Source organism: Anomalospiza imberbis, chromosome 1 (assembly GCF_031753505.1).
Source record: "Anomalospiza imberbis isolate Cuckoo-Finch-1a 21T00152 chromosome 1, ASM3175350v1, whole genome shotgun sequence".
NCBI lineage: Eukaryota > Metazoa > Chordata > Aves > Passeriformes > Viduidae > Anomalospiza > Anomalospiza imberbis.
In genome coordinates this window covers 113,371,452-113,390,799 of record NC_089681.1, presented here as the reverse complement: position 1 = coordinate 113,390,799, position 19,348 = coordinate 113,371,452, and the positions used below count along the sequence as shown (strand labels likewise).

The 19,348-nt window shown below is 39.4% G+C and overlaps 1 protein-coding gene across 10 annotated transcripts in view; it reads left to right on the top strand.

The window, feature by feature from the left end:
* RARB (retinoic acid receptor beta) overlaps positions 1–19,348 on the top strand; it is a 320,444-nt gene that overhangs the window by 233,528 nt on the left and 67,568 nt on the right. The gene's annotated exons all lie outside the window — the stretch shown is intronic.

Below are 19,348 nucleotides of genomic sequence, written 5' to 3'. Positions count from 1 at the left end.
TTTCAGAAAGTTCACGAAGATGGGACTCCCGAAAGCATGAGTTTTTCTTCAAAATTCTGGATTATTGCGATGTTTGGGTTACGTTCCCATTCTCTGCAAGCACTGGAAACATCTGTGTTCCACCAAAAAAAAAAAAAAAAAAAAGCTCACTACTTTATTTTCTTTCATCTTTCTGAATTAAAAAACAAACATTTTGAAGTGAAGGACTTGTAATCTGCATTCCCAAGTATCAAATTGCTGCAGGTGTGTTTGCTAGTGCCCAGAAGGCAAGATCTGTTTGAACCAGGTTATTTTCTTTGAAGTTCATCTATAAACTTTACAGCTAAATGACTAGGACTGATTTGCTTAGGGATAGAGTCTTTGTTTAAATTTTTATATGTCTAGGTTAATGCTGTGAAAAATGTGATGAAAAAAAAAAAGTTTGTTTCTAATCCACTTCATTAAAAAAAAAAAAAATCAGTGGGGATATTTTTCTTCCAAAATAACTGAAAGGGGAAAACTATTCTCTACATAGGCTGTGATGCAGTTAGTCTGATTCGGCTGCTGGCACAGGAAAACCCTAATGGACATACACCTCTGTCAAAAACTCCTGCAGTCAAAATGATGAGAGGCTTTCGCTGGTGAAGTCAGGGTGGGATAAGCTCGGAGGAAAAGCAATGTATCTTTGGGTGACTCCCTGCTTGCCTAATGAGTCTTTTCAGCAAAGGTGCAACTTGTCAGAACAAAGCCAGGCTTCTGAGGCGATGCCTTGAAGAGGGTTACGGTGAAGTTAAGGAGTTGAAAGAGGGAGATAGTGTTTCAGACAGCGAAGTTAGTCATCCTCACATCCAGTGAAATCCCTGCTTACTGCTGAGCGGTTTTTGTTAACCATGTGTGCGTCACGCCAGCCCCGCAGCCCGGCCAAGCCGAGGGGCTTTGCTCGGGGGAGCGAGCCGCCCTGCTCGGCGGATTGCGGTCCCACCTCCCCGAAACACGCCAAGTGACTGGTTTTGCTCAGGTCTAATTTATATACCGCCATTTACGCAGCCGATGAAGTGCGGCTGTGTTACACAGCCAGCATTTAGATTCGGGAGCGGGGCTGTGAAAGGGACATTGTGCTCGGAAGGACTGCTGTCTGCCGCGGTCGGCCACGCTATGCCCCGTCCTATTGAGACCTCAAAAGCAGAGCACAGCTGTGATGAGTTTCCAGATCTGTTTGGCCGTGGGGACCGGCCCTGGTATGCGTGCGAGCCGGGGGGGAACATCCCTCTCCTGCCTGGGGGGCTGGCAGCAGCTTCTGAGCACTGAATTTACAGGGGCGGGCGGCTGGGGCCAAATGAGTTGTGGTTTCAGAGGGCTTTCCAGAGCTTTGCTAGGCTGTAGCACGCAGCCCCACGAGGAAGGATATCAGTTGATGTATAAAATGGCCAAGGAACTTCGGTAAATAGACTTTACCCTTCAAATCCAGAGGTCCTGGCAGCGGCTGTGCGGGAGGGTGGGGTTGTACTTTTCCCCTTCCTGTACTTGGACACTTTTGATTATCCAGACTTTCTGGGGCTGAGCAGGGCTGCCTAATAACAAAGCCTGCATAATATAATTGCCTAAATAGGCCTATTGTCCTTTTCAAGTCACTGTGCTGTGAAATCTTTCAACTTCTTGCTGAAAATGTTGCATCTAACATTAAGATGGCTTAGGGGCTGCAGCGAGGAGGGGATCCTTTACCCTCATTTCTCATTGCCGAGTGGTTGAGAGGCTGATTATATTCCTGCCCCCTATTGATGTTTACTCCTTTTGGGAGGCAAATATTTTAGCCCCTTCTGGCAGGGTAAACTGCCAAAAGTAATAGGCCTGGAAATACAAAGCTATGATTGATTTTGACCTTTGGTCATGTGCATGAAGTCTGTCCCCATGCACTGTGACCCATGCCACTTCTTGCTGAAATCCAAGCCCTTTCAAACCAAATGGAACCACAAAAATACAAGCTGCAAAATGCTTAAAACTATTTTAAAGTAACAGAATAATAATCTTCTCTGTGCTTCAGGAAAAGTATAGACAGGCGGGTAACAAAACTGGATTTTCTAGCAGGCAAACGAGGAGTAATGTCTTACTGCTGCCACCTTTTTATGAGAGCCATATTCCAGGTATAAAAGAAACAATCTGATATAATGTGGAAATGATTCTGTGCAGTTTTTTTGGTCACAGTAATCTTAGCTGTTCCTCCTAATTGTAATCTGTAAACAACTTGCATCCAAAACTATGGATTTTAAACTGTCTTTTAAAAATTATCTAAGGTCTGGGATTTTATTAACTTGTCGTTGCATGAGCAAATGTGTTTCAAAAGTTAAGAATGCCAGAAACAGTAGTCTAAAGTTAGCATCCTAAATTCACATTTCATGGCTTCATTTCCAAATATGCTGAGCATCTAGGAGCTCCCTCAGCACTTTTTAAAGCAGGCCATATATTTGAATAATCAAATACTATTTAAAACCTTCATTTAATATTAAAAATGTTTACAGAACTGTTCCACTTCCCCCAACCATGAAAAAGTAATTCAATGACAGTGTTCACAACATCAACAGTGAAAACAGAGACACTTAAATGACAAAGCAGGACTTGCTTATAAAAATACATATTACTCACTTTCCATAAATTTACAAATCAACTGAGTTTTTTCCCTTGTATTTTGTCTGACTCATAGGTTTCTCTGATTCTCTGTTTGCTTCTCTGCAATAAAGTCTGCTCAGCAGATATTAATTGTGGTATAGCTTTTAATAGCTAGATTATCGTCTTCATATACTCACTTATTTGCAGCTGCTCAGGATTGCTTTCCCAGTGGCAGCGAATTAATATGACTTCAGTCACTGTGCATTTTGCTTATTTGGGGTGGGAGGGAGGAGGGGAAATCTAGCTTTCTTCAGCTCATTTTAGTAATCTGAATAGGAGTGTAGAACTTGCATCATGTGACAGGTCAGCTCACCAGCATGGGGTCCCTGTGTGACAACCTCCCTTGTACATGACAATCTGATAAGGATATCATGTGGTTTAGAAACACATTCCCACAATGTTCACTTCTTTGTCCCTTTATTTGGGAGTGGGTAGGAAAAAAACTTTTAACAAACTAGTGCTAGCCCTTATATAACTGACCCCACTTTCTTTTAGTGTTCTGTTTGAGCCTTGAATCTTCTTCAAATACTTTTGTCAAGAGAGATGGTAATATAATCCAGCAAGTCTGTGTTAAAGAATCCTGGACACAAAGTATATAATATACCTTCTGTTCCCCTTGGACAAGGTGATTTTTCTTCCCCCTGCTTATACCATATATAAACTGAATATTATAAAACTATATAAGTTAAATATACACATGCAGGCTACACTTGTATAGGTTTAATAGGTTAAAGCTTGAATGAGTATTTATAAATTCTCAGAGTGCTCTGGATCTTCACCACTAAGGACATGATTTTAGAGTCCATCCAGAGTTTGTAAGGATTTCCGTTTTATGCACTTTCAGTGACTTATATTTTATTCACTAAGTGCATCCCCTAAGAAAAAAAGCAGAGAAATGTCTTGCAACAAAGAGATTTTTTTTAGCACCGCTTAGTTTCTTTTAATGGTTTGGAGGATATCTTTCCATTGAACCATGATATTTTTCTCTAGGCTCACATAGTATTTTAGCAAGGATCTTTGAACAATAAAATGACAAATTAAGGATGTCTTTGTCTTTTACAGCCTTATCTAGTGAATCAGTTAAATGCACTCAGCCCTCCACCCTCAATTTTAATAAGAGTTTCAGAGACAGAGTGGTTGTATGAGTGAGCCTTTAGTGTATTTGTGTACTGGTACTTTTAGGAAATACCAGTAAAAGTTCATGTCACTGTGCTGGATTTTCAACACAATAAACATCCAGCATCTTTTCTGATTAAGAAAGAAGGATCAATCGTCTTTTGAAGATGCATAGCAGAGGTGTGGAACAATTAAACAGGTTGACCAGTGTTGCACCAACTGGAGACAAAAAACACAGTTTGATTTAACACAGATTTCCTTCAGTGGGTCCTTTGATTATAGAAAGCCATTTGTGCCTGTAAGATAGAAAGAGTGGAAGAAATTGTTCAATTACTGCTTCCCCCCCCACAAAAAAACCCCAACAAAACAAATCAAAAGAAAACGAACCAAAAAAACCCCACCCCACCAATACAGTTAAAGAAGACAAAAAGTCTCTTGAATCGGCCAATTTTTTTTTTTTTTTTTTTTTTTTTTAATCTGAATGCAGCGTGAGGTAATTCCTGAAGTGGCCATTAAACCACTCTGCTGGTCCTCTCTGCCAGGCTGGCTGATGACACAGCAGCACATCATACAGAAGTGTGCATCTCATCTCCTTCGAGAGTTCCTTTATCTTCCAGTCCTGTACCAGAATCACTCCTCTGCCAGCTGGTGACTGACAGCAAGAGGATTTCTAGGTTCTTGCATCATAAGTGAATGTAACATCATCTGAGTTGATTTAAGTATTTCAGTTGTTCACAAATACCAGCATGGGGCAGAGGTGTTCAGGCACAGCACAGCTGTGCCCTGTCTTTTGGGGGTCTCGGAGCCTCCAGCACTTTTGCTCAGGGAGTGGCCGTGGGCAGAGCCCGGGGCAGGAAACAGGCTTCTCTGCCACTTTAATCCTTCATCTTCTACTCAAAAACTCACAAGAAGACCAGGGTTGCCTGTCTTTCCAAGACAGAACATTCACTCTCTCATGAAGAAAAAGGAGTTTGAAAACTGTGTCACAGTGCCATCTGGCGATACCTGACACCCAGACCTGCCCTTGGGCGAGGGCTGTGGATCTGCAGATGCTTCCCCCAGGACCTTGGTTTAGGCACAGGAAAACGCCTGTGCCCCCCAAAGCTTGACTCTCTCTCGGGATTTTGCACTCCACTCTGGGTTGCTCTAATCAAAGGTCCCAACTTCTCTACAAATTTTCCCTCCTTCACAGAGATCCACCCGCACTGATCCACCAGTCTGCAGGTTTTGGCATAGGGCACAAGTGAAAGGACTGGCTAAAATGCCACACATGGGTGAACTTTCTTATTGTTAAGATCAGGTCCTGAGCTTGGAGGTTCTTTCTTTGGTTTTAAGCCATTGTTCATACTACTGCCTTTTAATTTTTGGTCTGAGGAGGTTTTTGCTTTTTCCCCTCATCTTGCAGAGTAATTCTTAGTATTGCTTTGTTGTTAGCATAGCTCTTTTCATTCAGCTGAAGAAGAAATTTTATTAGTTACTGGGTAAGGGTATATGTCAAATCCTCCTTAGAAGTTAGCTGGAAAGTCTTGGCCTTTCTAAAGATCTTTCTGATTTCACTCCACATTTTGAACGCTAATGTGTAAAATGCAGAACAAATGGCAAATCACCTATGTCTTTCAGTGTCTTTTATCAGGAAGCTAACAGGGCAAGCTACTTTTCCCAAGTCTTCATCCCCTAGTGAACCTCTGCCTTCCTCTCTCCATTTGGAGAGCACATTCCAGCTGTGTTTTTCTAGTTGCACATATAGTCACATGCTATGCAGGTTAGGTATGTGAACTTCTCATCTTTCTATGCTTTGCGCCTATTGCCACATTCACTTCTCTGACACCACACCAAGAAGGATCCATTATCTTCCTGACATTTTGAAAAGAAGCCTTCAGCTGCCTGCAAGAAGTCGGAGCTGACTCATATCCTCCTGTGTTTTTTTTTTTTTTCCCTCTTCCTTATCCGAATCCTTTCCTTTTCTGTGTTTTGGTGAGGTCCTGCAAGTTATTTGTGGTTAAAGCATGAGCTGTGTGTTAGGATGCACTGCATGTCTAGAGGCAGTTTGGGCAAATAGCTGTTCCCGTCTCCCTGAAATGGAGTCCATTATGAACATTGCAATTTTTCTCCTTCACCAAAATGTGAAAGTAGAGCTCAGTTACAGTGTGGTACACTGGCACTGCCCAGCAGTACTGTGTTTGTTATGCTTTTGCTAACTTGAATTTCTGTGCAGAACAAGAAAATACTCTGAGAAAAAGAGGTTAGGAAGGAATGACGCAATCAAATGAGATTAAATCAGAGTATTGGTTTCCTTGGAACACATATTTGGCTTTTTATCAACAATCTTTTCCCCATTTTTCAAATAAACACATATTTTCACATGATAACTCTATTTGAAATATTAATCCTTCCAGGGCTGCGTTACCTTTGTTTCTTCTTCAAAGTCCATTACTATGAAAAGGTTGCTGTTCCTTAGGCTGTTTCAGCTTCAAAAGAATGTCAGGGCCTGGTCTATTGGAAAGCTTGGGGGTATAATTAGTGAAAATGGAAATAGATGCAAGAGAAATTTGGTTCCTGATGTTTTAATTTAGTGTGGTACTACCATGTGTTGTTGAAGAGGATTCTTAAAGGCAAACATAATTATTTCATTATGGTCTTCAGTTTGCTTTCGTTGGTCTTAATGACAAGAAGCTTTATAAGGAGTCATACATTTTAATTAGACCTTCTTATATTTACATCAGATAAATAACAAATAATTGATGAAAAGCAATTCTTCTGAATGGATGATTTCACATGGAGCCCTGGTTACAGTTTAATGATAAAATATTTCTCTTATTGTTTTGCATTTTAATTATGTAGCATTACTACTTTAGCAGAGATCTCAAAATACTGTTATTTCCATCTATTTAATTAGATTCACAAATTTTTAATATAAATTAATAAAAATTCTGAAGAGAGAAGGTGTTTTTCAACATATATACCTGAAAATCAGTTTCCAGCTTTCTTCAATTTCATTTTAAATTCATCTTCTAGACACTTTTTTTTTTTTTTTTTGTTTTGGTGATAATCTCCAGTAAAAGCTATTTGGAAAAGGAATCAGAGCTTTTCCTTTATCTCCAATTATCTACATAGGAGCAAGTCCTGCCATGATTAACAACCCAATACTCCTATAGAGGTCAAAGAGTATGAAATTGTAGGACTTGCAGTGAAATTTTCTAAGGAAAACTTGGGTGCATCTTTCTCATCAGTTTCATTGAAATTTTTATTCCTTTGAAAATCCTACTGATACATTTTTAAAATTGTGTGTGTACTTCTAAGTGCATTTAAAATACCTACTTTTAATTTTCTTTACCCTCTTTATTGGACACTCTCTAATACCAAGAGAAATTATTTGAGAGTTTTGCTATTTACAAGAGTCTTTCCTGTTTGCAAGCTCTTCAGCATTTCATTTTAGTAACAAAACATATTTCACTATTCATTCCTCAGAGTATAACAAACACTAATTGTTGTTATTGATTTTAAATTTCACAACCATTACAAGTAACCCAGATGAGTGACAGATAAAGAGTAATAATCCATGGAGTTCTGGAAGTGTTTCATGTTTGTCTGTAGTACTTTAAGTGATCAATAGTAACTGCCCCATTGAAACTAACTGCTGTATCAAATAACAGTAAATCAAATGAATGTGCTTACAGATTATTTATTGAAAGCTCTAATTGTTCACTGGGGCCCTGCTTATCTCAGGAAACAATAGAAGCCAGTGATCAGGCAAACTGGTTTGCAAATGCCGAGGGGGCCATGAAACAGCAGGGTCTCCCCTGTTCCTGGGTGGCATGAGAGCTTTCCAAAATGTGCCCCTGTCCCACTGGGATTGTCTGGTCCCAGGGTAAGGTGGTCAGAAGTGAGTTTTCTCAGAGAGCATCCCATGAGCTCACAGGTTACACTTTTAAAAAAATTACTGGTTTTGTAGGTTGTCATCTTTGGATGACAAACTTCTGTCTGGTGGGTAAAGTGTGGGAGAAGAACTAAGAAGATTTTCTAAAATTTCTGACAAGTCCGTGTAATGAAAAGCAAAACAGGATCAGGCCTTAAAATGGGAAGTAATGGAAAGCATATTGAACTTACTCTGTGGAAAGCTTGCCTAGTTCATATTACAGTTTGGGGCAACTCTGTGCAGCTGTGCAGTTGCCAGACTTGTACAAATACTAAGAAATTAAAAGCAATGATTTCTAACCAACAACCCTCTGCTCATTTTACTAATTCCTTAAAATGGCTGCTCTGCCTTGTCACAGTGACTCAAGTGGAACAGTAGTGCCACAGGTTGGAGGTTTTCTGGACCTTCAAGTGAAATGGTAGTCTTACAGGCAGTTTCACAGCTATCTACATTTTTAATAGCCTTAGTGTGTTGGCAATAATACTTGGCTGTGTCTTCAGAATTCTTTGGGTATTGGCAGAGGCACTAAAGCAGTCCTTCGGAAAGTTTGAGAAGATTGCACTAAATGAACTGTGACAACTGGAAAAGCATTTTTAAATATTAGCCTAATTTCTCAGAAAATAATGGCCCAAATATCTCAAACATGGCAGGAAAAGGGGCTTTTTCCCCCTTAAAAAATGGTGTGTTTTATGAAACATAATTATATACGTAGTGTAGTAGTGGATATTCTTAATATAGACATTTAAAAATTATTAGAGCACAGTAACCAGAGATCTTCTGGATTTTAACCTCATAGGGGGAAAATAACTTCACTTTTCAGACTATGTTTCACCTTGAGTTTCTTGGGACATCAGCTACTAGGACTGAATGTTTCTTTTTCAGTTTTTTGGAAACAGAGTACTTTCTTTTTGTAATATTCTATATAAAGTATGGCTGATGTTTTTCGTGTTTGCAAGGCAGGGATATTGCAGTCAGTTGTGAGTAGCTTATCTGGGGAAAAAAAGAATCACTGCTGAAGGTAGATATTGAATAAGAAAAGACCAGCTGACTGGGAAATACTGTTAGCACATATGTGTTTTCCTGAAGTACAGTGTGTGCATATTTTTTCACTTCTGAGTGAAAATAGTAATGACAGACAACATACAGGTAAAATTATAAGCATTCCTCATTCCAACAGTTTAATAGGAGAATCTACTGCCGGTAGAGAATAGGAAAACAGAATATTGGGAAATGTGCCTTCCAGTCACAGATCTTGTCTCCAGGCTCTTGTGAATGTTTTATTTTATTGATCTTAGATCTTCTAGGCAGAATGTGGAAGTTTTCTCTGAGCCACAATCAAGAGAACTGCTACCAGTTGGCTCTGGGACATCATGCTCTTTCCCAGATTTCAGCTTTTGCTCGACCTACTGTGAGAGGGGCAGAGGGATGTTTGCCATGTTAACTGCACTGATGGAAAGTTGTAAGGAAAAAAATCAACATAGATCAAAATATTTTATAAACTCACCAAGGTGCTGTGAATTGCAAGGAAAGGAAATTTGTTAGTGACTTAGTTTTCATGTTATTTTCCCCACTGTGTTATGATTTTTAGTCTGTCAGGTATTCAATTAAAAATACTGAAATTTCACTCGGGTGAGCATTGCAGCTTGGTAAACTCTGTATTTCATTTGTTCTCTCAAAAGACAGTGACAAAGTTCTTAAATATTCCATAAATTGGAATTACATTAGCATCAGAAATGTTGGGGTGAGCTGCTCTTAGTACTGTGCTGCCCTAATCTGGCAGGCTGAGGGGATGAAGGAGGACAGAGTATGTCCCTATTTTGGTCTCAGATGTTGGAAATGTACATATGCTGTAGGTTGTTAGAAAGGTCAAGTTTTGGTCTGACTGTCTTATTTGCAGATAAGCACAAGTGATGAAAGCCATATTTTTCCTGTTATTGTGTCATGTCTAAATCGAAATAATAGATTGTTTTAATTATACCTCCACAGAGCAGTGATGTGGGTGCAATCAGGCTAGTGTAAGGAATAATCTTAACATTTACTTGGAAAGTGAGCTACATGGATGTAAAACATACATGTACAAACAAGGATAGCCATAGGGTTCACTGCAGTGATGCTGGGGTGTGGGAGACATGTACTGGGATATCTGCCTGGTTTGAGAAGCCCCCTTTGCTCCTCCCAGTCTACACACTGCCCTGTCCTCTTGCAGCAGGCTGCTGCTGAGCAGCAGCAGGAAACTCATGGCTCCATTTCATGGCCTGAGCCTTGCCAGCTTCAGCAAATGGCCCTGGGTTGCAGGGGCATGGCTGGGAAGCTGGAAGTGTGCTCCTCCCCTCCCCACTCTGCCAGAGTGTTGCTAACCTCTGGGAAAGGGCTGAAGGATGGCTGCCTGGGGTGTGCTGGTTCAGCAGGTTTCATCCCAGCTTCGTTGTAGTATGAAACCTTACTTGATAAGGAATCATACGTCTGGGTGGCATAATGCCAAAGAAAGGTCTGCAGCAAGGGCCCAAGTGTGAGATCCCAAGCAAGGAGATATAATGCTTCACAGTTGTCCACTGCCTTGCAAAAAAGGCAAGTGCTGTGTGATGGGGCTGTCAAAGAAAAATAAGGAATTAGGCATCCTTTTCAAAGGAAATCAAAACTTAGAATTAGCAAAGTAATAAAAGCTTTCTAAAGTGAAAGCTGGAAACAATACATTTTTAATAAAATGGGCAGTTACTCTAATTGCTGAACCCCTACTGTTCAATTTCTTTTAGTGCCCTTATTCATTAAATTCAGCATACTTACACTTATTATTTACAGATGTATGCGTTTTAACTTGTTTATAGAAACCATGCCTTGCAGAAAGCCGTGGATGGTATAATGCTAATTTGTGTTTATTGCTGCCTATAATATGCAATTTTAAAAACAATTAAAGATAGCGGTGGAGTTCATCATTGGAGCCAACCTCCAACTGCCCAAGAAAAGTAAAATATTAGCACCGTGTGCTGCCTTAAAAGGTTATAGGCCGTTTGCAGTGAGTTGATAACATACCCATTAATGAAGAATTTACCTGTTCTTAAGGATTTTAAGCTCAGCAGTCTAGTTTCTAGATAATGTTCTAATGTATCCCATTTAAACATATGTGATGGAGTTCATAATTGCCCTTGTAAATGGGTTTGGAAAGGAGGGTATATAAATCAATTAGTGATATCCAGCAGTGTGGCTGTAATACAAATTAATTGTAATGATAAGCATTTTAACTGCTACTCTACTAACTTGAAGTAGTTTTGATCACTGAATTGACTCTTGTTGAGTCACTCTATTAATTTTAAGATTTGAAAACACTTTAAACTCAAAATGTTCTGAACTAATGGTCCTAAAATTTGAGATATGAAATGATACGTAAAATATTACACAGCAAGTCAGTTTTATGGCATTTCCAAAGAGAGCACAACAGTTTTATTTTGTCCGTGTGGTACTGAACAACTGTTTAATAGTATTACATGGTTAAAGATAATAAAACATTCCTTTTCTTGCTGGATTCAAGTCACAGCAAAAAGTCATGATGAATAGTGTCATAAGATATGTTGAATATATAGAAAATAAAAAATTAATTTGGCAGACATAGTAATACCAAAAACTAATACCAACTTGGATAGGAGATGAGTTCTGAAGAATAAAATAATTCCTTTAGAATAATACTCTGAATTAATTCTGTTTCAATGCTTGAAAAGACTTAAAAATCCTCAAACACTATAAAACATTTAATAACTATAAATGGAGACTTTATAAATTAGTAAAATATCTAGATGTGTGTAGAGATTATAGCAACTATTTCATTGCCCTTGCAGTTTTCATTTATTACTGATGATACTCGATCTGGGTTTTCTCCCATTTATGTTTACAAGAGTCTTTTTATGGAATCAATGGAGTAGCAACACTGTAAAACATAGCTGAAGAAAAGAATCAGACCCCTTTTATTTTTAAGTGTTTCTTTCCTTACAGTGGGCCTCTTCTTAAAATTTTGGATCCTGTAGGGAAAGCACTGCATTTGTTACACCACATTTGTTTCAACAGTCCACAGAAATAGGCTTATTTTTCATAAAGAATAAAGAGGTCAGAGTTCTCACCTTCTCTACATTTGTGTCTCTTCTTTGACTATGCCACTTTATTCCACATAAAGTTCTCACCATAGGAATTCACAGGTAAAGCAGCCAGGGCCTGAATTGTAAGAAAATTCCGTTTTCAAAGGAAAATCTAACTTCATGCAGATGATGGTACAATTATGTTTTTTTATTTTAAAGGAAGATCCTATTTTTCAGTTTTGCAGTAATGCAGAATTTTCACTTGAGACTGATGTGGTTTTGCATGGTAATGGACAGGCAGAAAATCACCGACCTGAAAAAACTACAGAGCTAGCATCTTTCGGATGTTTTTCTTCAGTTTTCCATACGATTTATTTTTTTCATTTAACATGTTTTCTTTTTCATTTCGAAGATAGGCTCCTAATACAAAGTGATGAGCTGCTGCCCTGTAAACTCTGCCTGCCAAACCCTGCGGCCATCCTGTCTCTACACTTACTTTCACCCTGGCTCACTCGTGGTGTCTGCCTGGCCATTTATTTAGCAAAGGACGCTCCTGTTCTCAGTTACTAGCACGTCATTAAGTCTCGCTGTCTTGAGAGTAACACAGGTATAACCAGATGCAGTTCTTGGCCCTGATATAATTAATCCTGACAAGCTTTCTGCTTTCCACATTTGCTCAGGTGTAAATACATCTCTCTGGCTATACGGACACATAAACCCAAATGTAGAACTGCTTTGCTGACATAACTGTTAAAAAAAAAAAAACTTCAGCCTGAAAAGCAGTATAATTTTCTTTGAAAAGGTGATGTTAGTTATACATACTACCTCAGGGTTTAGTGGAGCCAGTGCTTAAGAACCAGAAATTGCAAATCTATGGAGCAGCTGCAGCCTCCTCATTGTCCTTTACTGCTAAGTGCTGTAAATATGTGTGTAGAGAATGTACTTGCCAAAAGTTGTGGCTCTGCTGGGAGAAGTACCAAAAATGGTGCAGTGACAGCTCCCCCGTGTAACCGTGGGACACAACAAAAAGATGCAGCAGTTTCAGACAAAGGTTTTTTAGGGTATTTTCTTTCAGAAATACCTGATTTTGTGTTGGTGATTTTCAGGTCATACATACTTAATTTATAATTTATAAGACTAACCTGCTTGATTCAGACTTAACATCTTGATGGTATGTGAGGCTTGGATAGTACAGTCAAGAGTAGAGGGTATTTTGGCAATACACAGTTGCTGCTGTGCTGCCTTAGGAGAGGATTCAGGATTTCTCTCAGTCAAGTCAGTTCCCTACTAGGGCATTCCGGTGTAATTGTATATCTGATGGTAGTCTTACAGAAAGCTGATTCTCAGCTGGCTGCGGAGATCAGAAAATGAAGGCAAGGTTTCATCATATCTCCCGAGTTCCCTGCTGGCAGTGGCAGTGGCTCTTGGAGGCAGCAGGCACCCAGCCCTGTCCTGTCTCACATTGGGCAGGTGAGTGGAGTGCACATGCAGACTTGGGGGTGCTTCAGAGCCCCTGCAATAGAGGGGCCAAGCACAGACTTAACAGAGTTCCCTGCTTTGTCATGTATCCCATGTGAAACCTTGGGCAAGACATGTAAGGCTATATATTGAAGACACTGCTTAGTGCTATAGACAGGTAAAAAAAAAAAATCCCAGTTCGGTACTCCTTGCATTTTTCTAGGAATTTATGATGCAAGCAAATAAAGCTCTTTAACTGTCAGTGCTTCTGTTTCCTGTCTGTAAAGTTAGAATAGCTCTTCCCTTATCTCACTAAGGTGTTACAAAAGTAAAAATATGAATGCTCATGGATTATTCATGTCCTGGAGTGGCAGGGACCATGCTTGTAGACCAGATAAGCAGAAGAGAGAAGGATCTTTCACCCTGCTAAATATGGCAGAACCAGAAGCGGTGCTGGTGTTGCTGTGTGGCCAGGGACAGCAGCACCTGAGGAGAGTCACTCAGGGATTCTGTTCAGGAATGTCACTCCAGAAGATGTGCTGGCACGTGGGGCTCCTGGAGTGCCTTATTAAATGCCAGCATAAAGTCGGGTGACCAAATTGCCATGTTTAACTAATGGATTGATAAAGAGGCCAAATTGTGTCATAACAGAAAAGTACATTACAAAATAATCTCTACTCTTCAATGGGCAATTGATAGAGATTATTTGGGGGAATAATAAAACCTTTGAAGAAGTTAGCTGCTAAGTAACAGAAATTATATTATGACAGTAAAACAGAAAAATAACCAGAAGATAGATGCTGTTGTCGTATGACTTAGGGCAAAAAAATCTGGATAGCTCTGCTATGCTGGTAGTAGGATACTAAACTATTTCTTGGCCCTAATCACCTGATATGAATATAGGCTTCAAAGGGCTATACTGTTGTATGGCCAAGATCAGTATCCACTGACTCCACTGACTTATGTTACATGACTCTGCTGGTTAACATTACAGATTTGCAATTGAAACTTGGCAATTTTGTTGATGAAAGGCATGAAGGAATATGATGCAGCTCTCTCTCTCCTAGTTCTAAACTGGGGAAAATGCAGCAAACAAGTGTGAACACTTTTTTTTCTGTCAGTTGACAAATACAACTTGGTATATAAACAGTGAGGCATTTGTTGAATATGAATTTTTTTGGGTTTTTTTAATCATACTTTAAATTTTGTCTGTGTTTTAACATTGAAATGCTACAATAGTTAAAATGAAAGCACTCTAAGGACCTGCTTTGCAAGTAATGTCTCCCCTCAAGACTCTGGAGGCCTTTCAGGGTTCATTCTTTCAAGTATCTTTTGACTTGGCAGGATCATGATCATTACCATTATTTGAATTGGAGTATCACTGGAAAGTCCTGCAGCGCCAGTTACTGTACAGCACATTCTGAGGCCCTGCCCAAAATAGTGCACTGTCTAAATGCATGGGATGCAGAAGGGTGGGGGAAGAAAATACTGTCCTGGTCGTTTGTCTGGCTGCAGTGGAGCAATGGCTAAATTTGTACTTGGAACTTCATTAGGGTGAGGATGTCAGAGCAGAGAGTGTGCTTCACTGCTTCTTGTACTCTGAGGGGAGGGCAGAGTTCAGTAGGACCCCTCTTCTCCCAGATGCTTCGGGACAGAAGCCAGCTGTCCCTATCGCTCTTTAGCTGACAAGAGCTGTAGCAGAAAAAGTACTTCAGCTTTAGAGAAGTCCTGCCAACTCGGCTGCGCCTGTCGGGACTTGCACCTTGTCTGAGATGGTTTTGGCAGCAGCAGCCTGTGCCCTTCGCACGGCCCTTAAAGTGCCCTGGGTCTGAGACTCCTTTTAGGTGACCTTGCGTGCAGTTTTGTCCATTAGTCTGGTCCTTGCAGACCAGGCTTCTGAACTCTGTAACCTTTACCTCTTTGTAGTTCTGTTGTTTTTTTAATCATACTGTATGAATCCTGAGCAGCACATAGTGCAAACCTGTTAGATACTCTATTAGCTTTTAGAATAACAGAAAAGGATAATTTTTGATTGGGCACCCTCAAAAAGAAACAAGGTCATGGAGTTTCATCTTCTGATGTCCCTGTTGAAAGCAGAATGCCTCTTTTCAGACTAAATGCAAGCCAGTAGACTTTAGACGGTTTCTTTGGCTTTCTTCCAGAATACCACCCTTTTTTTAAGGTCAGTCTGGTAGAGATGCATTACTTGATTAAAATTAGTGCTGCAAAAATTGTAACCAAGAATTAAAATAGAATAAATACGTTTAACATCGTAGCTTTAAGACAGATGTGTGCAGATACGAAGACATAAATGAAAAAGAAGCCCTCAAATGTGGAAAACAAAATTTCTTAGGTACTTCTGAAAATCCTGGTAATAATATCTCAATCTGCAGTTTTTGTAGGTTTAGTCCAGGTATGCTGTGTTCCCTTGTAATAAAAAGCATTCCTTCTTGAACTTCAATGCATACCCAGCTCTATAAGGAAAGATTTTTGACTGTGGTAATTTGTTCTGTGTTGATTAACATTTGCACATGGTTTCCCCTGAGGTCCTCCTGCCCTCAGCCCACTCCACCTCCGTGCATCCACCCCTGGGGAAAAACAAGATCCAGCACAGCAAGTGCCAGTACTGAAGTAGTAGCACAACTTCTTTGCTTTGTGCTTTTTTCTTTGCAAGGGAGAAAATGGGAGTCTTCCCACAAGGGGAGACTTTGTTTTCCTCTTTCTGTTGTCTGTGATCCCCACCTGTTGTATATATGGTAAAAATATCTGGGACTTATAACCCAGCAACAGTACGCAGCTAGAGTCATGTGTGACCGGGTCAAACACACACTCGCTGGAGGGTCATGGCCAGGTTACTATGTCAAGGCTGGCAAGTCTCCACGATAATGTTTTCTTTCTCTCTCACTCTTTTTTTTTCTTCTCCCCTTGTCTGTCTTCCAAACAAGAGTTTAAAAAAACCCAAACCCTCATAACAATGCAAACTATTTAAGCATGACAAATTCAAAGAAGTTTTTTATTAAAAAAAAAAAAAAGGCAGGGGGGCAAAGTCAATGATATTTTGGATTTAATTTTATAGTATAGTTTTATGTGGCACATGAAAGAGAGAAATTTGTATTGAAACAATTGAGACCCACTTTCCCAGTTCCTGGCTCTTTCCTGGAAGATGATTAAAAGCAGACTTTTTTTCCAGACGAGACATAAAAATTAAATGATCTACAGTATATAGTTATTTTTTCAAATGTTTGGAGGCTTATAAATAACTTCTACAATGAAATGCACACATACAAGCAGCAGAGAATCTGGTTCTAATTACTTGTACTTTAGTTGAACTTTGGCGTTTCCTTTGACTTTCTGCCTAATGTATGTGAGCTGAGTGCCTTGCACTCCTGCAGTGAATTCACAAAAAAAAAAAAAAAAAAGAAAAAAAAAAGAAAAGGCAAAAAATCCAGACTCTTATTGGTGCCAACAAAAATGAGGGTTAACAGAATGTTTTGACCAAATGCAACACTTTTCTATTCACCCTAATTAGCTGAAATTGCGGCTTCCCACCAGGGACCCTGAGCTCAGTATTCAAAATTCCCTTGAGGCTATCCAGGAAATGCCATTTGCTTTACAACTTCTTATTCTTTTAAAACTCAACTGTCCAAAGTGTGCATTAACATGCAAGCTTAATAATCTAAGCTTCTAGGAGAACATGAAGCGTTTTGCAGTGCCTGCCTGCTTCTTGTTGGTCTCAAAATAAAATACCTTCTCCATCTGTCAACACGGTTTAGCTGGCAGTAAATTAACTCTCAGAAAGCAAGCTGTGCTTTTAAAGATCTTATCTGCTACTTTATCTAACCTTCAGAAAAATTTCAGACATCTTAGGAATTGTGAAGTGACCGATTGTTTGAGAGTTCCTGTGTGCTTAAGCTGCATTCAGGTGTTGGGTGACAGCACCGAGGCTCTGTTGTCTCAGGTGAGTAGGGATCCTGAAGTGTCACATCCCATAGGACAAGAAAGCAGGGCAAGGAAAGAAGTTGCATTTTTTTCTTCTCTTTTTTCCCCCCTTCAATTCTTCCTAAAGTTGTAGGACTGCTTTAAAAATGCTTCTTCTGGAAAAGTCAAATGTCCACCCCCCATCCTTTCTTTTTTTTCCTTGTTGCTTGTGTAGACATGCATAGAAGAAAGCAGCTTGTGCTGTCATGCATACATTAGTTGTCAACATGTTGCAAAAATAACACTTTATACCTGCTGAGCATGGGTTGCTACAGGTGCGTGCACAGGACTTCTGCCCAGGCACTGCGTACTTTTTTCAAATAAAGAGTTACAAAAGCTAAATCCAAGGAAGAATAGTAAACTAGAAACTGGAGTAAGAGTCAAGCATGTATGAACGCAGGTTCAAGCTTCTCCAGAAAACTGCACACCTTGCCTGTGATCAAAAGTGAATGTGCCCAAACTGGGTTTTATTATACAAAAATAAACCAACAACCCGCCCCTCCCCCCCCCCCAAAAAAAAAAACCCAAATAAAAATCCCCAAACCTACCAACCAAAAAAACAACCAAAAAAAACAAGCTATCTAGACAGCTGTTTAGCTAATTAAAGTATTATTTTTAGTAGATTAAGTCCTTTTAGTGGCACATGTATATGGTGTTTTAGAGAGAATCTTCTGATTTCCATTGGCTCCTTCCTTAACGAATACCTTTTCAAATTGTCCTGAAAAATATTCTCTAGTGGTACCTTCAACACTTCACTTGCTGACTCTGTTGTGTATTTATGAACTGAGTTGGTTGCATAATCTCTTCTGGATATCACAAGCTCCTGTTGTTTCTATAGTGCTTGAGAGACCTGTCTGGTGTTCAATACTGGTTGGAGTTGGAACACTCTATTGGGTGCTGATGCTTGTTTAGGATGAATAGATGAATAAAGAGAAGTGTATCAGTATTATTCCTGAAAGGCTGCTTTCCCCAAACTGAAATCACAGAAGGATTGCAGGAGAGCAGTTGTTTTATTGAATGACACAACCTTGTTTTCCCATGGGGAGCCTAAAATCTGCCTTTTAGGTGGACCGGGAGAGTTGAATGAGCTAATACAAAACACATTGTCTGCTGGTATTGCAGTTTTAAAGCTAAAATTTTCTCATTCCATAGACTCATTGGAAGCCACCATAATTCATGTATGAGCATGAAATAAGGCAAGGAATGTTAGGGGCTTCTCAAGGGCATTTGATGAATCTAAACTTTAATTTAGAAGTACTAATAGATTATTGATTCAAAGCAGGGTGGCTTTGCAGAGATCAATAACAGAGCACTCTCTGTCTCTCTTAAATACCAGAAATTACTGTTGAAAAGAAATTATTATTCTCATATAAGTTTTCATTAATAAAAAGCTTCATTAAAGTTTTCTTGGTGCAGTAGAAACACATAGATGCTTGCCAAGTTCAGTTTATTTAATACTGAGAAAGATGACTATAGTTCTGGACATTGTCTTAATGTCACAATTTATGGAGCCATGTTATTTTAGTTTTCTGTTTTTTCACAGCCTCCTTATCGTTAGATATATAAATAAATTACAAAGGTATTTCCTCGCTAAGATCAGAGCCTTTAATACTTTACTCTAGCATTTATTTTCTTCTCAAGAAGAGTCTGTCCTTGAAGTTGATACTAACTTCACCTAAGGAAAAAAGGCAGAAAGGGGCCCTTCTCTCACTAGTAATCAGAGGTTGCCTCATGTGCTGTGATGCCCTCTGTGAATTCAGCAACACATGAGTTGACAATGAATCATGAGTTTAATACAAACGCATCATCATTGTAATCTGAAAAATATCATGTACAGTAAATCTTGTCTAAGAGTTTTCCATTGAGTAATATTCTTTAGGACCTGCTGTTAGTACTCTGGAGATTTAGCTCTGCTGATAGTGCCTAATATTTCTGGCTAGATCTGAGTTCACAGATCCTGTCATTCCTGTATATCTGTTGAAAAGTTAGAGGGATTTATCTGAGAAGCAGCAGACAGCTAGGTGAAACATGAAAATGTACTGCACATCCACAATAAATGTGAGGAATGATGACAGCATATCACAGAAAACTAATGCAGATGTTTTGGAAAGATGTAGTTCACATGTCTTATCTTGCATCGTAGAGCTTTCACGTCCTTTCCCTGAAAGGGGTT